Source organism: Macrobrachium rosenbergii, chromosome 2 (genome assembly GCF_040412425.1).
Source record: "Macrobrachium rosenbergii isolate ZJJX-2024 chromosome 2, ASM4041242v1, whole genome shotgun sequence".
NCBI lineage: Eukaryota > Metazoa > Arthropoda > Malacostraca > Decapoda > Palaemonidae > Macrobrachium > Macrobrachium rosenbergii.
Genome location: NC_089742.1, coordinates 72,552,824 through 72,567,654, shown reverse-complemented (window position 1 = coordinate 72,567,654; position 14,831 = coordinate 72,552,824). Strand labels below are relative to the sequence as shown.

At 45.2% G+C, this 14,831-nt stretch overlaps 1 protein-coding gene, 1 non-coding gene and 1 pseudogene across 2 annotated transcripts in view; all 3 read left to right on the top strand.

The window, feature by feature from the left end:
• The window catches only part of LOC136848540 (bis(5'-adenosyl)-triphosphatase enpp4-like), an 85,770-nt gene that overhangs the window by 20,417 nt on the left and 50,522 nt on the right, over positions 1 to 14,831 (top strand). The gene's annotated exons all lie outside the window — the stretch shown is intronic.
• LOC136850168 (U6 spliceosomal RNA) lies at positions 4,370 to 4,472 on the top strand. Its single transcript, XR_010856567.1, has one exon. It is a non-coding gene; the product is annotated as a U6 spliceosomal RNA (small nuclear RNA).
• Positions 5,962 to 6,078, top strand: LOC136850118 (5S ribosomal RNA; annotated as a pseudogene).

The window sequence follows — 14,831 nt, the reverse complement described above, 5'->3', positions numbered from 1 at the left end:
GCCTGCAGAGCCTCGCCTTCCGACGAAGCTTGAACCAGCCAGTCGTTGAGGTATCTTCTCATTCGGAAGACCCGACAATGCATGACATCTGAAAAAGGAGACATCACCCTCATGAATACCTGAGGTGCTGTGGTCAGACCGAAGCAGAGGACTTTGAACTGAAATGTTCCAGTTGGACCCAAGAAGTGAAGGAACTTCCGAGATTCCTGATGAATCGGAACCTGGAGATAAGCGTCCTTGAGGTCCACTGAAATCATCCATTCTTCCCTCCGGACCGACCGCAGCACCAAGTGGGAAGTTTCCATATGAAACTTCGTCGAGGTTACAAACTTGTTAGAGACCCAAGAGATCTATGATAGGTTCAAGATCCTCCCACTTTGGGGGCCACAAAGATCCAGCTGTAGAACCCCGGAGAAGGGGGAGCGGGCTCTAAGGCTCCCTTCTCTAAAAGGGCTCGGATCTCTGCCGCCAAAGCTAACCCCCTGATGGAAGAAAGGGAGTAACTGGGAAGATGCACTGGTGAGTTGGATAGCGGAGGACGAGAGTGAAAAGGGACTCTGTAACCCTTCCTTAAGATCTCCACTACCTAACTCTCTGTGCCCCACTCCTTCCAGATGTCCCAGAAAGGGGCAAGGCAACCTCTTACAGGTGCAGGCGAAGGGAATGTCTCCTATTTCCAAAAATCCTTCTTATGATTGGAAGGTTTCGGATCCCAGGCAGAACCGGAAAGCTTGGATGAAAAGCGTACTTTCTTAGAACTTCCCAGAGACTTGGAGTGAGAGCGCTTTGAAGGAGAAGACATTCTAGACCTCTTCAGAGATCTGGCACTCTGCGGCAACCCTGATCATGGCTTGCTGCGACTCCATTGCTGAGGTAGATGACACAAAGTTGACCATTGCTGAAGTGTCGTCCTCTCTAAACAAACTGCTGCTGAGCACCAATGGAGCCCTCAGCAGTGCCCTCTTGTGAATGTTAGGAAAATGAGGAGGCAGATGGTTTAGATAGAAGTCCCTCCTCTTCTTCCCGAAGAATGTAGTACGTCCTGCGGAAACATTTGCCTGGTGTGCAAGCCCCATGGAAACCGACGTGATGAGGCTGTCGAATAGAGTTGGGTCTGACGGAGTATAACCATCCTGTTTGAGGAACCCCATCAGACCGGATAGCATCCACATAGTGTGTGATAACGCCTCCGACTGGTTGCGGAAGGTGTCTCCCAAATAAATACTAGACGGTTCGACGATGGAACCCGAGATAGAAGAGCCTCTACTGGCTCGTTCAGCGGCACCCTAACACCTGCAGAAGGGTTACCCGCGACCCTATAAAAGCCCTTCCAAATAGGAAGCAAGGGTGAATCCTGCTTACCTGATCCTATCAAGGATGCCCCTCTCAAAGCCTGCTCGACCCTGCCAAACCAGGCTAGATTCTTTGGTGACTGTGCTACCACCAGTTTTGTTGCATAAAGCGACTCGAACATAGCTTTGTTATGCTGTATCGGCTCCCCCAGAGCCTTGGACTGTGGATACAGCGAGTGGATAAAGTCCAACATCTGTCTGTACTCAGACTCATTGGCCGAAGGAAAACTAGCCTCTGGTATCTGATCCTCCTCTTCACAGGAACAGTCTTTGTCGAATTGGTTCGACCGAGCTGAAACCGGAAATGAGACAGGCTGACCCCTAGCAAACGTTGAACCTGATGATCCGGAACATGACACACCTGGATGCGCAAGACGGACCCCTGATGAGTCAGTCCCGAACATATTGGGAGTCATCGAAATAGGTTGCGCTAACCCTGCACCCTCCAAAGACGATGACGCAACACCTGGGTTGGTCACACCTGGGCGGATAATGCCCACTACTGAGAGTGGAGAGACCGCAACACCCACACCATGCAAACCCGGATGTAGCAGAGTCGTGTGAGACTGGAAATCCGGAACAGAGGAACACCTACTTGAAGCAGAAGAGGGAAAGGGTCCCTGCTGACCTGAAATCAAACCCAAACCTGCATAGACCGCCTTAGCCAGGGGGACAGAGGAACCTGTTGGAAAAGTTGAGAAAGGAGGAACCGAAGGAAGAAAGAAGGACGATGCCACACTCGGAGTCACCACCGGCGCTCCTGCCGACGATGTTGGGCAGGTAGAGAATGTCCCAGCTGGCCTTGAACTTGAAAGGGTTTTGAAGGGAAGATTATGAGGTACTGAACCCAAAGAAACAGGAGAAGACGAAACACCAGACTGCTTAGGTACTGGGGCGACTGCGGAAACTATCGGTACTGCAACATTAAAGGCTGAGGCAGGCGCACCGCCAACTGCCGCAGCAACTAGATCGGAAGCTTGAGAAGGTATGGGATTCGCCGCAGATGGCACCGAAGACAAACCCGCTAATGGCATAGATGCCGGATGAACTAACAAAGCACCAGAAATGTTCCCCGAAAGGTGGCCTGAAAGGGAAGGTTGAGAAAGAGCAGCGGAAGGTTTGGAACAGTAGAGGATAGGGAAAAATCTGAGGTTACAGAAGAGGCCATAGATTTTAGAGAAAGAAAATATACAGACTCCGGTCTCCCTTGATAATCTTGTAATACATCATTTGTGAGTTCCGGAAAATTCTTCATTACATGATCAAGGATATTCGAAAACCCTATTTTGTTCATGAGACTTACCTGCCAGATATATATATAGCTGTATTCTCCGAAGGTCCGACAGAATTTCAAATTTCGCGGCACACGCAGTGGCCGGTCAGGTGGTTAGTACCCATTCCCGCCGCTGGGAGGCGGGTATCAGGAACCATTCCCATTTTCTATTCAGATTTTCTCTGTCGCCGGACTGTCAACACCTGTTGTCAGTTCCTCCGCCATTTGGATTTCGAAATTTGTTGTCACTTAAGTATTTTGGTTGTTTTTTGGTATTCGACTGGATCTGTGACTTGGCATACGCTCTTTGTGGACCGTTTTTTATTTTGCTTTTGACTTTTCTTATAATTAAGATGTCTTACCTCTAGCTATCGAGTCTGTAGCTTGGGTGAATGTGAGGTGAGGCTATCGAAGACTTTGGTAGTTCCTCACTCTTTATGTATGATATGTAAGGGTGTTCAATGCTCTATGATAATCGGTAATGAATGTGTGGGATTGTCTGAGGGTGAGTGGAAGAAATATGAAGCCTATATGCTTAAATTGGAGCGTGATAGGCTGAGGAATCTTCCTCCTAGAGTGCATCCTTAGTTGGACAGTCAGGGTTTTCTCCTACTAGTAACCCTGTAGTAATTTATTACTAACCCTGTAGTTTGTTGCTGCAGAAGGTAATTCCCTGGCTCTCGTGTGGAGTCAATGCGTGCTCTTGAAACTAAAGTGAATGCAATTCAAACGCATAGTGTTAGTGCTAGTGCCCCTAGTGTTGTGGAGGGGGCGTCAGATCGGCCCTATAATGCCTCTAGGCCTGGACCTCTGTCGAACTCCCAGGACCAGGGAGGGGGCATGTCGAAAGCCGCATGAGGGTTACGGGGGCTTCCCACCGATCTGGCGTCCCTTCGCAGGTCCTGATGACGCTACCCAGGCTGCCAGGGATCGTGCTCAGGCACGCATCCTGAAGGATTGCTTCTCGTCCTCCGACACGTCCTCCCCCGCACGGGGTTGGAGCTCGGTTGGACTCTCGCCCTCTTAAGAGAAGCTTAGAGGAGAGGACGCTTCACGTCCTCTTCCTCTAGACGTTTGTACTCTTCCCCGAAAGTTGCATGGATATTCCTCTGCAGAAGAGAATAAAGTGTTTTTCGAATGATCACTCTACTCGACCCCCTGTCGCGCTAAGGCAAGGGCTAGAGCTTCTTCCCCCTGTGGAAGGAAGTATACGTCTCTCGCCCCTTTCCTTCTCTCAGGTTCAGCCCTTCCCCCGAGAGAGTGGCTTCTCCAACGCGTAAGATTTTGTTGGGTTTGCAACAACAGCTGGATGCTCTCATGAACCTTTCAAGATTCGAATCTGCCTGTTAAGAGGTACAGACTTTCACCTTCGTCTCCCGCTCGGGAACGATACAGAGCGTCTGTCTTCTAGAGAGAGTGTTTAGTGGCTTCCTATTCGTCTTCCCGAGTTGAGGTGTTGGCCTTTTCTCTTGTCTCGCGCCAGGAGCGCGTCTTGCTCTTCGTGCGCTTCTCACGCTTCACGCGCTCCTCACCTTGACGCCGCGCGCGCGCTAGCCTTGACGCTCAGCGCCACGCCTGTGACTCTCTTCTAGTACTTGCCACGGAGCCTCTCGCGCGTCACGCCATGACGCTCCGCGCTCGCTTTCGCCGTATAGCTTCAAGTCTTGTGTTGACACCGCTCCAGTTGTTCATCATGTCGCACAACTACCCGCTTCAACATTTGATGTCCTTCTTAATTTAGCCAGTACTTGCTTCGCAGTACATATACTAATTGGAACGATACAGAGAAGATTAGCATGGCTCTTGCGCAAGGATGACACGCTAATCGTGAAGCGTTCCACATTTTTATGTTTACTATACGCATTTCTAGTTGACGACTTCTTCGTTCGCTGGAGTTCCCGCTTACGTGTCGGCGAATCGGAACTACTTTCACCACTCACTCAAGACCCACCAGCTGCGGAAGAACATCCTCTTTCGTCACAGCCTTTGTATGAAGAGAAACTTCTTTCGTCTTCTCTCTTCCTCTGATTATCAGACTCTGGCTTTTTCTTTAGGATCTGTTTCCTGAGACTTTTCAACCGTCGGCTCCTCTCTCTCCACCCTCGCAGTTGTCTTTGTCTTAAGGGGAGCGTTTGACGAAAAAATCGGAAATAAAATTTTCTGGGATATTTTATATATGGCATCATACATATCCTGACTATCTTCTCAGAAAGTTTTATTTAAAAGTTCGCCACAGTTAGAAGTTATAAACAAAACAGTAACCTATCATAGTCAAATTACATTTTTCATATAATGTAATGATATTGTCAGTATATCGGTGGTAATTTCCTTTTAGCTATGAAATAATATCTAATGCGATCTATGGCAACCCTGTGGACATAGTACGCGCATCAAAAAGACAGGAATGCCGCAGGGCAGTCAGTGGCAGTCAGTCAGTAGCAGCTCAGAGCTTGACTAAGTAAAACGTCGCTGGCCAACCTCAGCCGTGTTTTGACACTCGCTTCATTTAGCTTCATTTAGCGAAGTTATATTAATTTGCAGGTCTATTTTTGGCTTTTCATTATGTCATAAAAACATCAAACTGTGTAACGGCAAGCAAATAAATACACAGAGAAGCAAAAATATCGTTTTTCTCAAAACTAAAGTTATCGACATTCAAACTGCATCTCCTTCATAACGCTTGCACCGATCTCAGATACAAAAAGTAAACGAAAGCTAAATGTTTGTATAACAAAGGGGCTTCCATGGAAGCAACACGAGACCCGCACCACGAGAAAGAGTTTTTTCCGAAGGAATGTCACTTCCAAGAGAGGTAGCAAGTGACTCCTTTCATCTCCAGACTCCCTTTGCAACCAGGCTTCATTTTGCACAAGCCTGGAAAGAGTGAGGGGCAGACGTTTGGTCCCTCCTACTGTTAGAGAGAGGTTACTTGATTCCCTTCCTGTCTCCTCTTTTGTTTTTTGTTTCCCAACTGCCTTCCTGTCAAACAGAAAATTGTTTGACCTGCTCGAACAGATGTTCGAGCGGAGAGCAGTGGAACAGATATTGACTCGGTGTTCCCGGGATTTTACTACAGATTGTTTCTAGTCCCAAAACGTTCAGTAGGCTGGAGACCCGTCTTGGACGTCAACAGGTCGAACAACTTGGTCCGGAAGGAAAAGTTCAAGATGGAGACCTCGCAGTCAATACTAGGAGCCCTTCATCCCGGGATTGGATGGTATCTTTGGATCTCCAAGATACTTATCTTCACGCCCAATTCATCCACGTTCGGTGAAGTATCTCAGGTTGTCTTGGGGACTAGACGTACCAGTTCAGGGCTCTCTGCTTTGGACTCTGCACAACGGCCATACCACGTTGAAAACACCGCTTCGTCCGATCAGCGAAGTTAAGCAACGTTGGGTCTGGTCGGTACTTGGATGGTTGACCGCCTGGGAACACCAGATGCTGTTGGCGTCACATTTTGCTCCGAGGGTGTTTACATCGTCTCATGAAAAACGTTGCGATGCAGTTGCATCTGTCGCACGCCAGGATCTCACTCTACTTGGACGACTGGTTGATTCGAGCGTCGTCGGCGGGTATCTGGAGGACCTTCAGTTGACTCTGCAACTCGTGAAGTCCCTGGGACTTCTGGTCTGTGGAGAAGTCGCAGCTGATCCCCTCACTGTCCATTGTGTCTGGGAATTCAGATCTATTCAGCGGCTTTTATAGCGTCTCCGTCGCAAGAACGGCAACTTCTATGTACGAAAAAGTTTCGGCCTTCTTGGAAAAGGAAACATGCTAGGTGAAGGAAGGAATGAGTCTGCTGGGGACCATTTCCTCGCTGGAGAAGTTTGTTTTCTGGGAGTCTGCATCTCAGGCCTCTTCAGTTCTTTTTGTTGGAGAACTGACAAAGCAAGGAAGACTTGAAAGAGGAATTGAGAATTCTTCCTTATATAAAGAGGATCTGTGGTGGTGGCTCGATCCAACGGAATTGCAGAAAGGATCTCCCTCAAGCTTCTGAACCCCAACCTAGTGTTGTTTTTCCGACGGGTCGTCAACAGGTTGGGGGCAACACTAGAGGGAGAGAAAGTGTTAGGAACCTGGAGAGAGGAACAGGTGTCCTGGCACATCGACTTCAAAGATTTGGCGGCTATCTTTAGCTCGCCAATTCTTGAGGTCCAAGTTTGCAATCGTGTAGTTCTAGCAAACTCGGACAATACTTGTTCCCTGTTCAGCCTTGCAAGAGAGATTATTCTTTGAGCCTATGCTCGCAACATTTCGATTCTCACAAGTTTTGTGGCAGAGGTCGAAAATGTTCGAGCAGACCTGCTCTGTTGGCGCCATCAACTCCTGCTGAAGGAATGGACCCTTCATCAGGAGGTTTGCCAAGATTTTTGGAAATTTTGGGGTCGCCATCTTGTGGATATTTTCACGACCTCAAGAACAGCGAGGCTCCCTCTGTAAAGCTCATCTGTACTCGACCCTGGGGCAGTTGCGATAGTTGCTCTTCCCTGGGATTGGACGGGAATAGATGTTTACGCCTTTTCCCCGTTCTAAATTCTGGGAGAAGTCATACGCAAGTTCGCGGCCTCACAAGGGACGAGGATGACTCTCATCCCCATGTTTTGGCCTTCAACCACTGGTTCTCGGAGTTTCTCTTCTGGTTGGTAGACGTTCCGAGGACCCTTCCTATGAGAGCAGACCTGCTCATACAAACCCACTTCACGAGATATCTTTGAATCTCCCGCTCTGAACCTGACTGCTTTCAGACTATCGAAACTTGGTCAGAGCGAAGGGGTTTTTTCTGGCCAGGTGGCACGGGCCATCGCTAGAGCCAGAAGTTCTTCATCTAAAGGATATATCTAGCGAAGTGAGCAACCTTCAAAGGTTGGTGTAGAAAGAAGGGCTTTTCCTCTTCCTCTATCACTGTGAGCCAGGTTGCGGATTTTCTCCTTTACTTAAGAGAAAAACTCGATATAGCAGTTCCGACTATCAAGTGTTATCGGAGCATGCTTTTGATTGTATTCAGACACAGAGGATTAGCTTTGTCTGACAATAAGGACCTCCACGATCTTACGGGCTCTTTCAAGACGTCCAAGGTTCCTCAGCTGATTTCCCCTGCTTGGAACTTGGACGTAATGCTCAAGTTTTGATGTTTAGTCCTTTGAGCCTCTCCACTCTGCATCTCTTAAGGATGTTACTCGAAACGGCATTCCTCGTGGCGAAGAGAGTGAGAGAAGTTCGAGGCCGTCATGTGGGCTTCAAGGAACACAATGCTGTCTATTCTTTAAGCCCTAAGTTCTTGGCTAAGAATGATAGGTCTTCTAACCCTTGGCCTAGACACTTTGAAATTAAAGGTTTAGCAGACCTTATTGGACAGGAACCTGAGGGAGTTCTATGTCCAGTTAGAGCTCTCAAGTACTACCTTAAAAGAACACAGGACACTCGTGGTCCATTGGATGTTTTATGGTGTTCTGTGAGGCAACCAGTTAAACCTATGTCGAAGAATGCACTGGCATTCTTCATTAGGGACGTCATTAAGGACGCACACTCTAGTTGTGACGACTCAACTTCAAGTTGTTGAGAGTTAACGCTCACGAGGTGAGGGCAGTTGCTACCTCCATGGCGTTCAAGAAAAAGATGGTACTCAGTGACATTTTTAGTGCCACATTTTGGCGAAAGTCAATTCGGTGTTTGCCTCACACTCTTGGCAAGATGTTTAGGTAGCATACGAAATTGCTTTTTCGCTGGGACCATACATTGCTGCTTCAGCAACCTTGGGGACAAGGGGTAACTCTGATCCTATCCCCTTTTAATTGTGTTTTTGTGGTTGTTGGGTCGACTACTGGAGGCAGTCTTCCCAATCCTTTGCAAACTAACGCTTTAGGTGTTGGTTAGGTGGTTAGTAATGCTCTTTTGTCCTCTTTGTATGGGCTATGATCTAGTCACATTGTGGTCACGCCCCGTTGACAGATCATCTAGAAGTCGCCAGCTATATAGGTCACTACCTCGCTGGGGTCTCTAGTAAAGCAGAAGCAGACTAGAGTGACAGTAACCACTCAGTCAGCTACGCTATCAGATAAGGAACCAAAATAATTTTACCAATAATTGGTTTTTTCCTATTTCTTGGCTGTCTCTACCCCCTCCAAAGGTGGTATTCAGCTATATATATATCTGGCAGGTAAGTCTCATGAACAAAATGATATTTTAATGATAAAATAAAGTTTGTTCATACTTACCTGGCAGATATATATATTTATATTGCCCTCCCTCCTCCCCTCAGGAGACAGTGGCGTTAGAAAATCTGAATAGAAAATGGGAATGGTTCCTGATACCCGCCTCCCAGCGGCGGGAATGGGTACTAACCACCTGACCCGGCCACTCGTGTGCCGCGAAATTTGAAATTCTGTCGGACCTTCGGAGAATACAGCTATATATATATCTGCCAGGTAAGTATGAACAAACTTTATTTTATCATTAAAATATCATATTAAAACACTGTCTGACCAATGACCTATACCCTTTGGAAAGACCCAATAAATTAGCATTATATTTTGCTACATTTAATGTCCTATCAAATGAATTACCATCACCAACCGACAAGAGTTTTTCCCCAGAAGGAAAAGGAACTCTCGAAGAGGAAGAGAAATCCTCCAACCTTCCTGAATCTGACAAACTTACAACTAAATCTAAATCCTCGTCAACAGATTTAGTAACATTTTGTTGTAAGGAGACTGCAGCTGGAAATAGAACCGCTGCTGGATCTAACAAGGATCCCGGAACCTTAATTGCACCTGCCCCCAAAGAAGACTGCACCTTCAACTTCTCTCCTACACTCGTTGCTACCTGACTATCCCTATTTGTCTGCGTCAATCCTACATCTAAATTTACCTCTGAACTTACACTATCCGAAGAAAGGGGGAAAACTGCTGCTAACACTGCCTGCTCCATGCCGAGGGGCCGGCAGATCCTACCTTCGGGGTTTGCGATTCTCCATGACCCCCGGCACCCATTAGGGCTGGTTCTGGAACAGGCAGGGGAGCTGAAAAAGAACGGTTAGTTTCTATTTCCCTAGCACTTATATTCTGCTCCTTGAATTCAGATAACTTTGTCATGAAACTAGAAAATAAATTTCTCAAGCTAGCTGATAATTTATCCTCTAATTTCCTAAATAACTCTGATTCTAAAGCTTCTTTGTCTAGACTCTGAGTTTCTACAGCTGGTTCCTTATGTTTGCTCTTTGGAGCTAGAGATTTTCTATGTTTAACATAATCCTCCATCTGATCTTTTGACCATGATCTACATTCGTCACATCTCAATGTTAAGCTACATTGCACCTTCCTACCTGCTATACAAAATGAATGTCTGTCATGTTTGAGGGTACTCATCCTCTGTTTGCAAGCTGTGCACGATCGGTGGGTTGCAGCATCGCCAGCAGTATGGTAACAGTCTTGGTTGCAGTAGCGCTATCCGAAGGGGGGCGTCTTTTTATCCAAACTATCCTTGGCGAGTCCAAATCGAGTCAAAGTCCAGACGGGAGAGAAAAATCCAATGCCAGGTGAAAGAACAATCCAGGAGAAAAAGGCAAAAATATGGTCCAAGTCGTTATCCAATTTCAATAAAGTCAGTATACGGGGGTCGGGCTAATAACCAAAAGTTCACCTGAAGCAGGAAACATCCATGCAGCAAGGCAAACGGAAAGCAATTGGGGAACCTGGCCTGGCTCGGCTGGGACTTGCAGCAGCATTGCCAATGGTGTTTCAGGTAACTCATTTTGACAAGATTTTCCTGTAAGCGTTGGTAATGCTGACAGTTAATTACCCAATTAACCCTTAAGGGACGGCATAATTTATCAATGTGCAGCCCCCCAGACCGGGGAAACTTTGAGGTCGGCAGAATAAAAAAAATCACATCAATGGAAAGAAAATGACACGTACATTTACACTGCATAAATAAAAAAATTCTAAAAAATTTTCCCTACTTTCCACGAGAAGTTGAAAATGACTATTTACAACCCCTTGTGGGGCCTCATTTACAAGACAATCGTAAATTTTACCAACTTATATATGTTTTTTCTAATAAATGAATGTACTGTATTTTGTAAAATTATTATTACTGCTCACACAATATCAAAACAGATAGAAATAAAAGCAGTAACAAATTTTTTGGCATATTTGTCGAAAAATATTCACGTAAATTTACGAGAACGGAAGATTCAGTAACTTTTTTTTTTACTTTTACATGCTTTTTCTAATATTTCTTTGCAATTTTCTTTGTAAAATTACATTTACAACTGACATACTATCGTAAAAGACAAAAACAAAAAACAACAGCAACCCCTTCATATATTTACAAGCAAATTTACAAAAAAAGACTCATGTGAGAGAGAGAGAGGCAGTACTTTCCTCCTTCAAGTCACAAGCATTACTGATGGCTGGAAAGACGTCTGTGGCAACACTGGTACGACTCTCAGGTCAGTATAAAAGTTGCCATTAGTGAATTTATAGCATACAGTAGTATCGACACCTCTGTCTCGCCCAATTCTTACCATATCGGTGTTGCGTAATATTGTTTCACACTCAAGCTCAATCCGTCCAACTCCCCAACCCTGTTTTACTTCACACTCAGGCTCAATCTGTCCCTTAAGGGTTAATGGGTAAAAGTTATGGGGATGTAGTTCGGGCTGGTGGGTAACCAGGGCTAATTCAGGTGTTCAGAGAGTCTATTGCAATATATAGCTTGATAGTAAGACATTAAGAAATAGAAGTTAGAAGTTGTACAGATTTCTTTCACAGCCAAGGTTTAAAGTTGCTAAACACAATGTGTAAAAATCCCAGTGAAAAGTTGATGATACTAAATACAAATGGAGAAGCTGGAACACATATTTAAAGAGAAGTCCTTTGCCAGAGGACAGGGAGGGAAAAGGACTGGGAGACTAAAAGGCAGGTGATAGGGACAGAAAGAAAGTTGTGAGAAATGGAATCAGAATATTAACATAGCAGAGAGAAAAGAAAAAATATGTAGAATAGTAAAGTAATTCAGAGAAGAGAAAAATGGTGTGGAAAGGCAAAATACATAAAATTAAAATGGAGAAATTAAAGATGAAAAGAGTTGCTGAATTGATTGAGGTAATATTTTTTCTAGATGAAGAACATTAATATGATCTGGAGAATGTTGCCATGAAAAAATGATCAATAATGAATATAACTTCTGAAGAGAGTGAAAGAGCTTGTGGGAAGATTAAGAATATCAAGCAGTTTAATAAAAGTAGCAGGAGAGTCTGTCACTGATAAGCTGACCAGAATACAACATATGAAAGTCTGAAAAAGGAAAAGACAGGACCAGCAGAGTGGGAAAAGAACCTTACCACATGCAGAGGCAAAGGGAATGCACTGTATTATGGGAATTACAGAGAAATAAGATTACTTCAGTGCTGTATGAAAATATTTGAGAAGGTAATAGAGAGGCTTGGAAAATTGTCAACAACACAAGCAGTCTCTAAGCCTCTCAAGTCTTAAGTAAAATACAGTAATTATGCAAAGAGGAAGAGATTATACCACATTTAAGGATCATGAGAAGGCATTTGAAAGGGTACCTAGATAAACAATGAGATGGTCATTACAAAAGCATGCAAGCTTTGCATGCATATCCACCCAGGAAGAGCAGTGCGATATAGAGGGATGAATAAATTTGTTTTATTTAGCATTTCCCAACGTTTTTGTGAGAGAGAGAGAGAGAGAGAGAGAGAGAGAGAGAGAGAGAGAGAGAGAGAGAGAGAGAGAGAGAGAGAGAGAGAGAGAGAGGAGAGTGTAATTGTCTTGAGTGCTTCGGTTGTTGGAAGAGGGATGAGGTCTTAGTTTGTTTACGGCGCTGTCTGTCTGTCTGTGGAATATGTGAAGGATTTTCAGTCTTTTTTGAGTCTTGAGTCAGAGCTAGTGCTGGTCAGTCGTTTGGTCTTGGACAGTTTTTTGTGTGCTTTTGAGAGTTGTTGGTTTTCTTGTTTGTGTACTGTTCTTGTTGTGTGTATAGTTCTATCTTCTTTTTATGTTTCCTTGTTTTGTTTGTGTGGTTTTGGGTGCTGTGTTGGCGAGTGGGCAATTTACTCCATCTTCCAGCAACCGGGATCAGGGTGAGTGTTGTGTACTGTTTTTGTGTTTTTTAAATTCCGCCACATAATATTTGGCGCCCAATCGTTGTTGGTGCAGCTGCAATTGAGATTAGTGGCTAGTAGTGTGACTGGAGGGAATGGAAGAGGAACTGGTGAGGTTGAGAGAGGAGTTGCGGCTGGCAAGAGAGGAGAATGGGAGGCTGAGGGGTGAGAATGAGGAGTTGAGGAGTCAGTTGGAGGAGATGGGAGGAATGCTAAGAAGTGCAAAAGAAGAAATGAAAGGGGAGATGAAAGAGTCAGAAGAGAGAATGGAAGAGAGAATGGAAGAGAGGATGGATAAAAAAATTTGGAGGGAATGATGAGAAGTGTGGAAGAAATGATGAAAGGTATGTTCAAGGGTGTTTTGGAGAAGGGGCTGTTGGAGGCAGGTTCTCTGGAACGTGTGAAGGGGCAAGAGAGAAAGAAAAGGAGGAAGAAGTGAATGGAAGGTGAAAGTGATATGGGAATAGGAAGTAAGAAACGAGGGAATGAGAGGCAGGTAAGGAAAAGGGGAATGAAAAGCAAGGGGAAGGAACAGAGGGAAAGTAAGGATAAGTCAGGGGAAGAAAAAGGGAAGAAGGGAAAGGGAAAGGAAACTGGTAAGAAGGGTAAGGAAGTGGGAAAGGCAGGAAAGAAGGGGTTTGAAGGCAGTAGTGATAGTGAGGTGGATGGAGGTGAGTGGATAAAAGTGGATAAAAAGGGGGAAGAAGAGTGTAATGAGTAAGATGAATGTAAGTGCAGAAGTGGACTCTTTGTATTCGGAAGAGGGTATGAAAGGACAGAGCGAAAGTCTGAGAGTGAAAGTGAGAAAGAAGTGAGAAAGGCTATGTATGTGAGGAGGCCACATGGTGTGAAAAGTATAATGAAATATGGAAGTAGGGATGTGCATGATTTCTTTAGGGAGTATGAAAGGTTTTGTCAGGATAAGTATGGGGAAAGTAAGAGAGTGTGGGCACGAGAATTAGGAGAGTATTTGACTGGGTTTTTACTTGATATGTATAGGGTTATTATGAGTGTGGGGATGTTGAGTATGACAAGGTGAAAGCTAGATTAGTTGAGCAAGCGAACCAGAGGAAGAATGAATTTGATGAGGCAAGAATGAAAGCTGGGGAAACCTTGTCACTGTATGCTTGTAGGCTGGAGACGTTGGCAAGGAAGAAGTTTGGGGATGATGGGATAGATGAATGTAAGGAGTTAGTACGGAAGTTGTTAGGGACAGTGCCAGATGGAGTTAGAGAATTTGTGAACTTGAAGCGGAAGGAGAAGAAAAGATGGACGAATGAAAGGTTGACTTGGGGAGAAATTTTGGAAATTGTAGAAGATTATGAGCTTGACAGGGTTATAAAGAGAGCAGAAGTGTAAGTGTAAGGGCTGGGGTAGATGAGTTACCAGAGTTCGGAAGCTTTAGGGATGCAGTGTTGAGGGGCCCAATGAGAATGGCCGATAGTGTAATTAAGGCAGCTGTGGATGTGGAAGGTGTGTTGAAGGTGCTATATTTCCTCCTGAGTGCTGGCACTGATGAAGGTGTCTTCAGTGTAACAGACGTACATCAGTGGTTTCTCCATAGTGGAAAATACTTGTTATTCTATGGTGCTCATGTAGAAACTGGCAAAGAGTAAAAGAGTACTCTGATGCAAGAACCAATTGCTATGTCATCCTTGTGTGTGTACTTGTGGGTGGCAATGGGGACTTTGTTGGTTCAGATTTCAAGAAGGGCAAAGAAGGCATGCTTAGGGATGTTTTGAACAGTGTGATGGGGTCTCAGTAAACTGACACAGTTGCTAAATATCTAGATCCTCTTATACATAGGAAAGTTGGTAAAAAGGGACTCTATATTCATCGAAGAGTCATTGCTGCCTCCGCTTCTTGGAAGCACTATGTATTGAGAAGGAGGAACCCAACCTAAATGCCACAAAGGAGACTTCTCCCCCCAAGACTGGCACTTAGGGTACCTCCCACACTCCTGAGCTGAACAAGTGGACCAATCGGGAGATGCCATCTACCAATACAGGCAGTCCCCGGTTAATGGCGGGCTGGGTTAATGACAATCCGGTTTTATGGGGCTTGTCTAGCGACAAAA